The sequence below is a fragment of the Pinus tabuliformis genome, chromosome 9 (assembly GCF_031772625.1).
Source record: "Pinus tabuliformis cultivar Carrire ecotype Pingquan chromosome 9, CPIR1, whole genome shotgun sequence".
Taxonomy (NCBI): Eukaryota; Viridiplantae; Streptophyta; class Pinopsida; order Pinales; family Pinaceae; genus Pinus; species Pinus tabuliformis.
The window spans coordinates 1,206,837,469-1,206,851,496 of NC_142307.1; the positions used below are offsets into that span (position 1 = coordinate 1,206,837,469).

Sequence of the window (14,028 nt, forward strand, 5' to 3'; positions counted from 1 at the left end):
TTTCCATGATACCTTCATCGATGAGGAAGCTCTCAGCTAAGGGATCGGATGATTCCAAACTGCCAATCCAAGGGGATTGAGAGTACATATAGAGAGAGGCCTTCAACATATGAGAATTAGAGGATGTGGAGTTCAAAGCCAAAACAATTTCCACATAAGTGACTTCAGCGGGACTAAGTGGCATAACCTCGCCTCAAGTATCAACAAGATCTGGCGCAGGTATGACCCAGGGATCAAATTTGACCGAGATCATGTTGACAGAGGAAACATGAGGAGGTGGGAGTGGAAAAATTCCCATTAAGGTAGAATCTTTGAAGAGACCCACCCCCACACTCTCATAGGGAGCCCCAGAGTGCTTGACATATGGAACATTGCCATCCGAGGAGGAAGAGGCAAAGAAAGACAGTTGATTAACGGTGAAAATATTCCCTTGATGGGGAAAACAGATTACATGAAACAAAGAGGAGGCCATGGCATGCATCGCATGAGTCCAACTTAGGCCGAGTAGAATATTATAATTAAGATTGGAGTCAACAATCTCTACTTCGACCTGCACTATCTTGCCTTCCAGGGTGATGGCAAGGTTAGGTAAGACACTGAAGGGTCACAAATCGCACCCATCAAAAGCTTCCAAAGTGTTTGGATACTGGTTCAGTGTAGGGGAACCAATAGCCTTCCAACATGCAGTTGACATGATGCAGGTGGAAGCACCTTCATCGATGACAGTGCGGTGGATGGTCTTCTTGTTAATAATTACCTGAATAAGAAAGGAAAACTGATGAGGTATCCATGGAACATGGTTCTCCAAATTGAAACATATCAAATTAGACTCGGTGGGATCGATGCCCTCGATAGCTAATAGCAAATATTTCCACTGCGATGGGCATATTTTGAGTACCTCGAGAGCCAACATGGTTGACGATGCCTAAGCCAAATCCTCAACAATATTGTAGTGTTGAGCTGCTCGGGCATTGGGATTATACGAGGATTTCTGCAGAGGCCCAGAACTTGAGGTAGAAGAAGAAGATGTAGCTTCTTTTTCCTTCCCAGCTGCCAAAGCTGGAGTTCGATAATCTTTCAATCGGGTGGCCACATTAATGGGCGTGCTCATCATGAACACTTGAGATCCTAAGGAAGCAGATTGGGGTTGGTCTACCATTTGGGTCTACTGAGATGGAAATGGCTCCTTAAGGATAGTAGGGATCCCTTTGAATAGGCGACTAACTTCAGATCGTCGAAAAAAATCCTTAGTGTAGTGATCCTCCTTGCAAATGAGGCACGGATACTTAGGTTTCCATTGTGAAGATATGCTAGCAGACGATTTGGGAGGACCCTGTTTCAGGGCATCGGCTTTAGCTTTGCCTTTTCCTTTCCTTTTTCCTTTTAAGGATTTGTCCGCTACGGTAGACTAAATAGCGTGGACCTCTGAGGTTTTACCAGGGCTAGGCGGACACTGAGATGAACTATTAGGGGTCTGGGATACTGAACCAATAACTCCATCGATGGGAGGAACATCTGGTGACTTTGATGTTGCGGGATCAGATGATGGCCACAAAGCATTGGGTAACAACTCGTATAAAGTGCCAGACTGAGAGTAAACTAGATCCAAGTGCTGAGCATGGGCAATGGCTTTCTCTTCAATGATGCATCCACCCATAGCTATATTGTGAGAAATTGGATCTACGAATGATTTGGTAAACCATTTAGTGAGAAACTGATCAGCTATCTTGAATTTTATCAAGCGATGTCTATGTCTCCATTCATGGATATATTCAGAGATGTGTGTTGCAATGTCTTGCTTAAGCGACGTGAGCAAATAGGTTCCAGTTTCATAGCAAACCGGCAGCTGAAAATGCGTGAGGAAAGCCATGGCTAATGAATTGAATTCATGGAAAGTACTTCGAGGTAGCTCGATATACCATTTCACTGTAGCACCCATGAGGGTTCGTTGGAAAAGACGAAGACGAATGGAATCATCCACGTACGAGTTTGATGAGCACCAAAGGTGATATGTCATCACATGGGCCTGAAGATATTCTTTAGCTTTTCCATTGGACTTTGAGCAATCACTTGGTATCTTGGACAGCACCGGAGGCCAGTACAGTGAATGAAGGATCGGATCATTTGTAAGGCATAATACATCTAGCAACTCAAGTGTAGCCAAGAAAGGTAATTAAGTGTTAAAAGCCATGGGAGGTTGATAAGCGGGCCCATAGGGAGGAGCCCCTCCCTGCTGGTAAGGATTTTGGCCATATGGCATTTGAGGCTGCCCCCATTGCGGATTACCTTGACCATAGGGAGGATTCTAACCTTGAATACCTTGAAATTGTCCAGGCACAGGTTTTTGATAGGCAACATATGGGTTAAAAGGTTGTTAAGCCTGTTGGCCTTAGACATATGGATATGGGACCTGTTGTCCTTGAACATACAACTAATGAACCTGTTGTCCCTGAATAAGAGGATTTTGGACCTGAAGTCCCTAGGCATAAGGTTGATACACTTCTTGCCCTTGGACATAGGGATTTTGTACCTAGTGCCCTTGGCCAGTAGGATTATGAACCTATTGACCTAGGACAAGAGGAGTCTGGACCTGCTGTTACAAGACTTGACCTTGACCCTGACCCTACAAGTTTTGACCTTGTTGATATGTATACAAGGGTTGTTGTTGTCGTGGTTGGTTTTTCTGTTGCAAGGGTTGACCTTGTGGTTGCAAAATTTGTCCCTGGGGTTGCAGAGGTTGGCCCTACAAGGGTATGGGTTGAGAGGTATGCAGAGAATAATCCAATTGCTGCTATGCGGCTTGCTACAACTGCTGTAAGGATTGGCCTTGTGGTTGTTGTAGGAGACCTTGTTGTAGGATAATTTTCCCTTGCTGTTGCGCAGAGAGCCCTTGCTACAAAAAAGGTTTCCCTTGTGGTAACAAAGGATGTCTTGGTTGTTGTAAATGTTGTCCTTGTTATTTAAAGGGTACTTGAATAGTTCCCAGGAAATTACCGAACTGAATCTGGTCGTAGCCAGGCTGGATGTACTGCCTAGATTGGAGGGTGTAAGGTTGATTAGCCAATCCTTGAGAACCATATGGAACGTAAGGATTTTGGTATTGGAATTGAGCCCCAAAGGGCTATTTTTATTGAACATTGCTCGATCCAGACGAACCAACGGGATTCTGAACCTGTTGGTACTGGACATTGCTTGATCCAGTAAGGTCAGCAGGGTTATAAAAAGTACTAGAAAGGCTGGTTTATACCAAGCATGTCAACTTGTGAGTTGCTCACATTAGTGGAACCTGACACTATGGAGACATTCAGGTTCTGCCCCCCAGGCAATGGCACAATATGGCCACTAACTAATGCGATAGAAGAACTGACAGAGACAATCTTTGAAACTACCAGTTGTGACTGATGTGTAACTGAGATCGATGATACAAGAGTATTCGGATCGGTGGGTTGCACTGGGGTTGAAGTAACAGCTTTTTGGGAAGTCATGTTCATGACGAACAGACCTGATGTAGGCCTAACGCCTAATGCCTATACAGAATTATGGTAGAGTGATGAGGTGCTAGGTGTGCCTGAAACTAAGTGCCCCGAAGACACATAGTCGGGTGGCAAACCAGTGGGAATACCTTCTGAATAAGGGAAACCCTCAGGAGGAAAATACAATTGAAATTCTTCCCCCTCAATGGTGTGTGGAGTAGAAACTTTGGACTCATTTGAAGAGGTGACTGGAGCATCGCCTTCGGGTTCCATGTTTGAAAACAAACGACGATGAATGGCCGAACGTGTACTGGGGGATAGTTCCAAAGGAACACCCATCTGGTCATACGAACTGTAAGGACGTTGTGTGGATATCTCAATAACGTCAAACAGAGGGTTCAAAGGATAGATAACTAGTCCAAGTTGACCGACAGTGGTCGACGAGTTCTCTGGAGTTCGAACAGGATTGTCTGGAGATTCTGGGCCAAGATCAGCAGATGACCCTAAATCGGAAGTAGGCGGAGGATGAGATGACAATGGTTGAACACTCAAAACAATTACGAGTTCAACATTTTGGTCCTCAAGTGACTCTGATAACTCAGGAAATGGCTCCTCAGACAATCTTTTAGATGGAGGAGAGGAAGAGGAATTGGGTGAACCAGATGGTTCAGCCACGATGACCTTGTCTAAGTTGATAGAAAAAATAAATTCAAGGCTTTAAAATTCCCTTTTAAGGGAACTCATGATTTGGTCAAAATGACTAACAGGATGTTCTGGATCATGGGCAATAAATTATTAAGACGCATAAAATACTGATGTTCTTTCATTTTTTAAGAGTCGAGAAAAAAACAAAGATGACTCTATCACTTTCGATTGGAAACAAGCTCGAAAGGACAAGTTCTTGAATGATATTTTAAATTTAATGAGTCAAAAAGATCAAATGATTACTCTGGATGATCTAGGTAAATAGTATTACCAGGTAACCATGAACTACAGAATACCTCCTGGCGAACCAAGAAGTACGAACAGGCAATCTCCCTGAATGTTATGTTTGGTGTATCACATTCGCAAGGCGGCCGACTCAGCTTCCTAAGGATAAAAGGATTGCAGCCTAGTGGGATCTCCCGTTATATACTCGACGGTACAAGGAGCACAAAGGCTAGCATTGTCTAATGCCAAAGCTAACAACAGCTGCTAGGTTTAAATACGTTGAAACACGTCTCTAGCCTAGACCTTCTAGATATGGTTGTTAATGTCAAATGCACCTTAGGTTAATTGAATTCATTTTAGAGTTGATCTTGAGTTAAGTTTCAGTTTTCAGGTCTTAGCGATGCTACTCAAAAAAACCTAAAATGCAACTAAATGGGACAAGACCCTTTCAATTCGATGAAATGCCTACACTAGAGAGGGTAGAAACTACTCAATCAAATGCAAACAATCAAGAAACTGAAAATGAAATGATCTTTCACTACTTCACTTTTTCAAAAAATAAACTAATGAAAAATGCATTCCAATTACTAATTTCTTGACAAGCACTTATCTATTAGTCCTTTGAAAATGAAGAAATTTCTCTTTCTTTTTCAAATGCTGATGTAATTCTAGTCTTTTAAGAGATGCAAATTATTGTAAAATAATAATGCAACAAGCTAGAATTTCATACTTTCTCATGAAACAACGAAACAAATCTCACATACAAACTTTTAATGAAAAAAATTTCGAGACAATGAACTCTTCAAGTAGATGAAAACATGAAAAGAGGAGTTCATTCAGACCAATGAAACACTGACTTTACCAAGCACAAGGCCAACAATGTAATCTATGCCGGAAAGAGACGTTCAAGCTAGTAAAAAAAACTTTTTCAAACTTGTGTAAAAAGAGTTCAAAGTCATAAAAGGACCAAAAATCAAATGCAAGGAGTAAACACACCTACAATCGGACTTAATGAGTCCACAAGCTGTTGAATGGGCGACTAACTAGATGGCCTAGTGTCGCTAGCCACTCAATGACTTAATCAATAAAATAGAAAGATGACAAGCCAACAAGCAAGCAAAACCAAATGAATAGTAGCTTTCTAATCAGGAGAAAATAGTCAAAAAGGCTAACGGGGTCAAAACACAAGAGCAAAACACACTGGCCAAGATTGGGGTCAAGCCACACACTGGCCAAGATTGGGGTCAAGCCCTAATCTTCAGTTATAGGCATCAGTGGGATTGCCTAACTGACAACAAGCGCCAGAGGCTGGTCGACGCGATTGTACGTCAGCAATTCACACTGGTCGACGTGACTATCAGTGGATTAAACGCACTGGATGAGGAAACTAAGGAAAAATAACAAAAAAAATCAAAACAGGGACCAGATCTGCTACTATGAATTTTAGACTGAAGCCACTAAGCAGGAGAAAAGAAATAGAGCCAAAGGGAAAACGTGAAACTAGAAAAGTTCTCACGGAAACATGAAATCCAAAACAAACAAAAAGATGGGATAATCCCCAGTGGAGTCGGCAATTTGTGGTGAAGTAAATTATAAGTGCGGACACGAACGAATTCCTCTAGCCAATAATGGTTCTAGCCACAAAAGATGCATTCTATGGAAGATTTCCTTAGGCTAGAATCAATTAAGAGGGCCTACCTCTTGGTCGCTCATCCTGCTTGATGATGTCCTCTCTTTCTCATTGCACCAATCTCTCGCTTCCTTCTTCAAGCTCATAAAACAAGTAAACAACAACAACACACAAACATAATAATAGGCAAATTGCAATTCAACCTACTCAATGAGTCAAGAAGCATTAAGACACGAATATGTAATATTACAAAACATGTAGGAAATCAATTGATAGTTGCATATATCAATATCAAAGAGATATTACAACCATTCATCTTGACATTGCAGTCTTCCTCTGACAAGACCGAGTTCCCACACACTTTTGCTAGCACTCCATGATGGCTTCAAACAACAATAGTTTAAAGGCTCTTCCCTTTAGGCTTCACTCCAAAAACAAACACACTTCTCCCTCACACAACTAGATGGCTACAACTAGTAATGACTTTCTTGTCTAATCCAAAATAGTATACTCACACTCAGCCAAAAATCTAACGGTAACTAGTTTGTGCTTGGCAAGAAGGGAGGTTTATATAGGAAATATGGATGGGAGATGGATCCTCTTCTTATGGGAGAAGGACTTATCCCTTGAGGTAGTTCCATCATTAAATGGGAAAGGAGCCCAAACATTCATCCTTGACCCCATCCGGCCAAACCATTTACCAGACTTCCGTTACAGAGCTTCTAGAGTTGGAAGCTTCGGCTCTAATTTAAAAAACTTTCCATAACAGGACCAGCACGATGGGAACATAGCTCAGTCGCACCGATCGGTGCAGGGAATAGTGCTAATCTCTACACATCGGCGCAGGGGAGACAAAGGCCATTAGCACTGGTCTTGTAAACTAGGCAAAATAGAAGTTTAAGGGGAAATGGTGCAAAAGGGAAATGATATGCTCATGAAGAGGGACATAATGGGAGTTTCTTCATGAAGGAAAATCATGCAGGGTTCACTATAGAGGTCCTCCAGGATCAAGGAACGAGGAGTATAGGGATAGTGACAAAATTTTTTGAACACTTGGTGGGCTTAGGAATCCTCGACCAATGAATGGCAGGATATATGGTAAATCCTAGAGGTGGTTGCCCTTGGTTAGGCCTAGGAATCCTTGTTGATGAATGGTCGGATATATGGTAAAGCCTAGAGGGTGGAGTCTTGGTTTAGGACCTACTAATTCTTGGATCGGAATGTGGTTTGTGGTAAAGCATGAGAGACTAGGAGACAGGAAAATTCCTCATGGTGTAGTTGGAGAAATCTGGTGGCATTCGTGCTTGTTTTGGCCTAGTGATCTAGTAGAGATCATGGTAAAGCCTATTATTGCATGTTTATTGTGTTGGCCTAGTGATCCGAGATGCATTACGGTAAAGCTTGGTTTATATTGATGAACGTGAGGTGGTTTAGCCTCGGGATGCCCTTGTTGGTTCTTTTAGTTTAAGTCCCACATTCATGCTTGGAATATGGCATGGTGGTGAATGGCTAAAGGGAGAATTGGCTCATCCATTCTATCGTCGAGTGGAACATGGTAGTCTCATCTCAGGTTTTATTTTGCATTCATTAATAAGAGGTTATTTCCTTGAAATCTTATGTGTAAATGTATTTGTGTATATGTGGATTCTCTCACTAATGTATCCTTGATATTTCTATTGTTATTATGCTGGTTATAAGCATGTTTTATGACAGTGATGATGTATGCCTCTCCTCATGTTTTTTATTTGTAAATGAATGAATAATGTATATATGACCTAATAGATGATAATGTGACTAATGGTATAAGGGAACAACGCATCTTAGAGGTTCTCAAATTATAATTATGGGATCCCTATGCTCACATTTGTTGTTTAAACCTGTAGATTACATATTTGTGATATGTTTCACAAAATTCTTATCATGGCTAGTAAGGTTCTAGTCTAGACCTTTTCTGTGTTTTTGAAAATGCATCATTGTTATATTGTGAGTTCATTTCTAAAAGTGTCATTTAGTTTTGGGCAATGACCTGGGCTCTGGGTATGAAAAAGTGGCTCAAATCCCGAAGATGCAGGCACAACACTGGGCGAAAAATTCCCTGGATTCATGCATACCCATGTTTTGGGAGTGTCCAAAGCCTCCTAGACACATGCTTACCCATATCAAGCGAGCATATGGGGGTTTAGTGGTCTAAAAATTTAGTTGGTCTCAAGGGCTAGTTACCTGAGTGGTTGGGTTAGCTGCTGGGAGTCTCGTTGTTGATGTGGAGGGTTTGTGTGGTATGTTTCTATCAATTCCACTTCCTTAAGGTCACCTACGAGGTTGAATCTCATTATAGTGGCCTCTCATGTCATATTTACCCTAGTTGGTCGATTACTTGGGTAGATGTAGGATGAGGGTGTTACATGAGGAAACATAGGACTCTTATAGTTGCACACAACCCCAAGCATTCATAACTACAAAAAATGATTTTCTCACCAACCTCTTTCATGCATTCAAAAATTGGTTTAATGATTCAATGAATGTATATAGCTTCATTTAACACACATGGATGAGGTCAAAGGATGGCACTTAGTAAGAGAGGATTTATTATCCCATAGACTTGCTTGCCCGTAGCCCGATTGTTAAATCATTTCCCCTCTCATTCATGTGTTATTAATATCCATCTTGGACCATTTTATATTATATTTTAACACAATGTTTAAAAATCTTGAGCCTACTACATATCCATATATGCATAATTACAAGTTTCATGCCTAGTCATTCACTAGTCGTCTTTTGTCCTTGAGCCCTATATTAGGAATATTTACAAATAATTTACACATTATGACAACATGGGATCATTATGTCTCGGCCTACATGGGTAGTCTCCCATCATAGAACTACACATCTTACGTTTATACATAGTTTTATTCAATACATTGTAAGGGTCAGAAATGGGGACATTATGATACACATTACCTTAGAATAACATCATCCTATATGCTCCTTTCTTTAAAAAATGAAATCCATATGCTTGTTCTTCAACTAAACCTATCATGGTTTCTTCTTCATTCCAAACTTGAATAGTTGTGTGATATCTTGAACATAATTCTCTACAATTCCTTTCACTACCTTGGGACACGTCCAAGGTCTTAGCATTTGAATATGCACCTATAACACTAATCAAAAGAAAATGTGCATATCATACCCATTTTTATGTAATGATTATCCCATTCACATGAGTTTTAAATGTAATATCAAAGCACGGATATTCATAACACAATATAAAATGTACAACTCTATCCCAATACTTGTATGAATATAGTTCTATTCCACAAGGTTTCCATGAGAAATATTCAACTCATTGTCTTCTCTAACATACCCAAAATATATTTCCTTTTCGATCCCAAAAAACATATACCATGAACAGATATCAATTGATTCATTTAAGTTTCCTCTTATTTGCATCCATTGGCCCTTCCAAGCTCAAGCATCCCCTTCTCTACTAAATATTCCCTTAGGAGATATATCTTTCCAACGTTTTCAAATGCAAGAAGAGGACAATCTCATAGAGTCTTATTACTAGGTTTCCCTACTAGAAACCTCTATCAATCAATAGTTTATGGTGATAAAGGCATTTCAAAAAGGTTCCAACTCCATCAAAATAACATCCCCCCCGCACTTTCCAACTTAAAACATCCATCATTTCTCCTCACTAGATATATCTATTATCTCAATTTTATCATACATGTATAGTTATCCTAAGATGCTTTCATCAAAATTTCAATGAATTTGTTTCATTCAGAAACTATAGTACACAACTTATGAGATTCCTCTCATAATGTTTGGCCTTTGCACGTAGTACAACAATATGGAATTACACTGACATTCTACTTTTAATATGTCCTCCTTGCCAATACATTCTACTAGTCTCTCGTTCACTAAAAAATCCTCCCAGCAGAAAGCCTCAGAAGAAGGATCATTTACAGTCTGTCAAGATGTGTTTTATGCCTAAATCTTGAAGAAAACACCCCTCGCCTATTTTGGCATTTCCCATTCTCTTTAGAGGCCTAACTATTAGCATTTTCTCATGTGTTCCCTATCATCGTTATTCTAGGATCATGGTGTAAATGTTCACCAATGAAGACCTAAATATCCTTGTTAAACACACATGGGTAGCAAGAGAAAATATGAAAGAGAAAACATGCAGTACAATTTTTATTAACAAATGATTTACATTTATAGTACAATATCTGACCGTTCGGTTTCACATCCCAAGGTCTCCTGGACTTCTTTTGTCCATTCGGCTTCCACACTAACCCATTTAGGATTAGGTTTCCAACATTCCCCCCCTAATCTGAAGGGTTATGTATGAGTCGAAGAAGAGAGCTGTAATACAAAATGTGAAAATATGCATGGCAGCACTAGGTTGAATGTGCTCTATGAAATGTTGGTATAAAGGGCGGTGGTTTAAGGATGACCACCAACACTGGAATTCTTAGTGCAGTTCCCGGAACTCTTCCAAAACTGGCAAGAAACTGAAGTTTTCTGCTAGAGGAAGTGATCCTATTGTTTTAAAGAGGGAAACCTTCAACCATAAAAGGGAGGTCTCACCCCGCATAAAAGGTAAAACTTCAACCTGAAAAGGGAAGTCTCAACCTGTGACGGTTTAAGGATTACCAACAACTCTGGAATGCTTAATGCAATTCCTGGAACTCTTCCAAAACTGGCAAGAAGCTGGAGTCTTCTGCTAGAGGAAGTGTTCTCAATTGTGTCACTGGAATGCTTCCAAAACTGGCAAGAAGCTGAAGTCTTCTGCTAGAGGAAGTGTCCCAGATTGCCAACTGAAGGCATGTTCAAGCATCTTTGTCTCTGGCTACAATTCTGAAACTGGTGTGGCAGGTTGTGGCTCAGGCTCGCTTGATGTGACTTTGAAGCTTGTAGATGACCATCATTTCCCCCCCTGTCAGATACAAGGTGAGATGATGGAGAAAACTCAACTACAAGACTGTTCAATACTCTGGAACAAGTTCTGACATGTCTTTGGAATATCTTCTTGGTTATTGATGCCCATTGCCAAGAAGCGATCCATCCAAGATGAATCCTTGTCCTTGCAAGACGTTTATTTATGAAGCATCTGTGTGAAGAATGGCTAGTTTTATGACAGTGCTTACATGGATGAAGATCAAAACATTGATCTTTCAAATGGCCAACTCGGTCACAGTGTTGGCATTTCACGATCTGTTGTTGTTGTTGTTGTTGTTGTTGTTGTTGTTGTTGTTGTTGTTGTTGTTGTTGTTGCTGTGGAAGAGGGGCAAAGTCTGGAACAGCTGAAGCTAAACTGTCATGAATGAATCCAGCACTCTGAAACTGGATGGGCTTGGTGTAGTCTGGAATATGAAAGGACAAGTCCTTGTCATATCCAAGACCGGTTCTGTGCTTGTTGTGGACAAGCTGTTCCCAAGGTCTGATGATGGGCTTGGGAAGTGCAGACTGAGTTTCTGCATCTGCATGTACAATTGTTGCTTTATTGGGTACTGGATCTGAATGAACTTGAACAATAGTGAATTGTTGTTTATGGGAGTCTGCTTCATTGTTCTGAACAGAAACAGATTCAGAATGACTCCTTCGTTTTAATTCTTCTTGTTGTAGTTGTGTTTCAAGCTGCAAAAAATCAATTTTCTCTTGTGCATATTGTAGACATGTCTGAATTTCTGAGAGAGAGCCTTTGTTGATTTGGAATGTTTCATGATTAGAGGAATATATCAGAGTTTTTAAGAACTCTAATATTTCAGTAATTCGAGGCATATTCTTCATTGTCAAAATTACACCCCTTTAAAAGATTGATTACAACTATGACCCAATGAGTAAAAGTAACACCCACTCACAGTACAAAGACACAGAAAAATCCTTTGTAAATGTGCAGCAAATGAATCAAGGAACAGAAACTATAATGAGTTCTAAATACAGTTCCACAACTGGGGCAGCAGAAACTGCAAACTTGCTTGGATCCTTCAAATACTCCTTCCCTTTTGAATCAGAAATGATGGCTAACAAAACTTCAACAATTATAACACTGTCATGGACAGGACTTGAATGCTCATATGCCTTGACTGGGGTACTAATCATTTTTTCTGATTTTTCTACCAAACTGGTAAAGATACCTCAAGAAACAAGTATAACAAGACCTTTTTTGAGGCAAGACAATATACAAAATACATTTCCAGATGTGGGAAATGGATCTTTGAGGATAAAACAAAGAGAACACAATCCTGACTTCTTCATAGCTATAGATGATGCTACGTCCATGACCATCTTCCGCTAGGCATTATAAATGACGGCTATCTGTCCATTTCCTTTTCTTTTATAAGGGTGAATATCAAAATTTTAATGCTGGTATGGCTACCCTACATGTAGCAATCTAGGGTAATTTCCGCCCTAGGTTTTCTTAAGTGACTAGGGTTTTCAACAAATCTTGTTTTCCTTGTTAAAAACATGACACAGATTTATCCAGCACAATAATGTAATATTAGTAAGCAGCACTGTTTACTCAACAATACAATAGACCATTCAGTATAATGCCAATATAATCCAATTTCACAGTCCAGTATAATTCCACAAAGTTCTGAATCCAACAGTTCTCAAAAACGAATAATAATACCCTAATCAACAATCTGAGTTTATCCTATAACTGCTTCAAAGACTTGCAAGAACCTTTCCGAAATCTGTCCCGAGAGAATGCTTCTGCCTGCGATTTGCTTCAGATACTCATCCCAATTTTTTTACCTCAGTCCAGTGAAAATCCCAATCTGTACAGGCCTAAACCAATCTTCCAAATTTCACTACAGGAGCTTCTCACAGATTTCGAGACTTAGGAACCCTTCCGCACTTATCTCAGTGTGTACTGGGTGACTGCGGGTGTGATACAGGTTGTGGCCGGACTTCCAAAAAGCCTCAGGAAATGATGCCAGCCTCAGAGTTACCTCGGCCTACAACATATCAATTTATCACTTGGAGAATCTGTGTATATTCAGCTTCAGGACTCCGATCATCAGCACACATAGGCAGCATCAGTTTAATACAACACCAACAACAGCAGAAGGAAGAAGAAAGGAAGTATAATCCAGGTTATCATGGCTCCCCTCGTACCGAGATCAGGCGATGCAGTCTTTGCAAATGTCGAACGCGTGAATGCGGAGCTCTTCACTCTCACCTATGGAGCCATTGTGCGCCAGCTACTAACTGATTTTGAAGAGGTTGAAGAAGTTAATAAGCAGCTTGATCAAATGGGTTATAACATTGGCATTCGGCTTATAGATGAATTTCTAGCGAAATCAAATATTACGAGATGTGTTGATTTTAAAGAGACAGCAGAAGCTATTGCAAAGGTAGGCTTCAAAATGTTCCTGGGGGTGACAGCAAGCGTAGCTAACTGGGATGCAGATGGAACTGAATGCAGTCTTATCCTTGAGGATAATCCTCTTGTAGACTTTGTTGAGTTACCCGAGACTTGTCAAGGCCTTTATTATTGTAATGTATTATATGCCACAGCGTTCAAAACGCATATATATGAACATATTAGCCACAAACTTGCCAATACATGCAGGCTTTACGGAGAGCACAATAGTTAAGTCATAGTATTCAAACAAAAACCTCATACATCACTGTAAGGACTTTGGACACCACATATCTCCACAATGGTATGATATTGTCCACTTTGGGCCTAAGCCCTCATGGATTTGCTTTTGGACTTACCCCAAAAGGCCTCATACCAATGGAGATATTTGTCCATCCTTATATATCCATGATCCTCCCCACCTCTAGTCAATGTGGGACTTTGGTCGTATACCCAACAATCCTCCCCTCGAACAAAGGACCATCGAGCCTCCCCTCAAATGATTATCCATCCATCCACTCTCTACCAACCAGGATTCTTCGCTCCAATGCATTGGAAGCACACGCCTTACATGGAGCACCACCTGCCTCGAGAGCTTTCTCTATCCCAGGTCAACTCCT

The 14,028-nt window shown here is 40.5% G+C and overlaps 1 pseudogene; it reads left to right on the forward strand.

Moving 5' to 3' along the window:
* Nucleotides 1-13,097: 13,097 nt before the first annotated feature.
* On the forward strand, nt 13,098-13,643 carry LOC149152882 (uncharacterized; annotated as a pseudogene).
* Nucleotides 13,644-14,028: the final 385 nt, after the last annotated feature.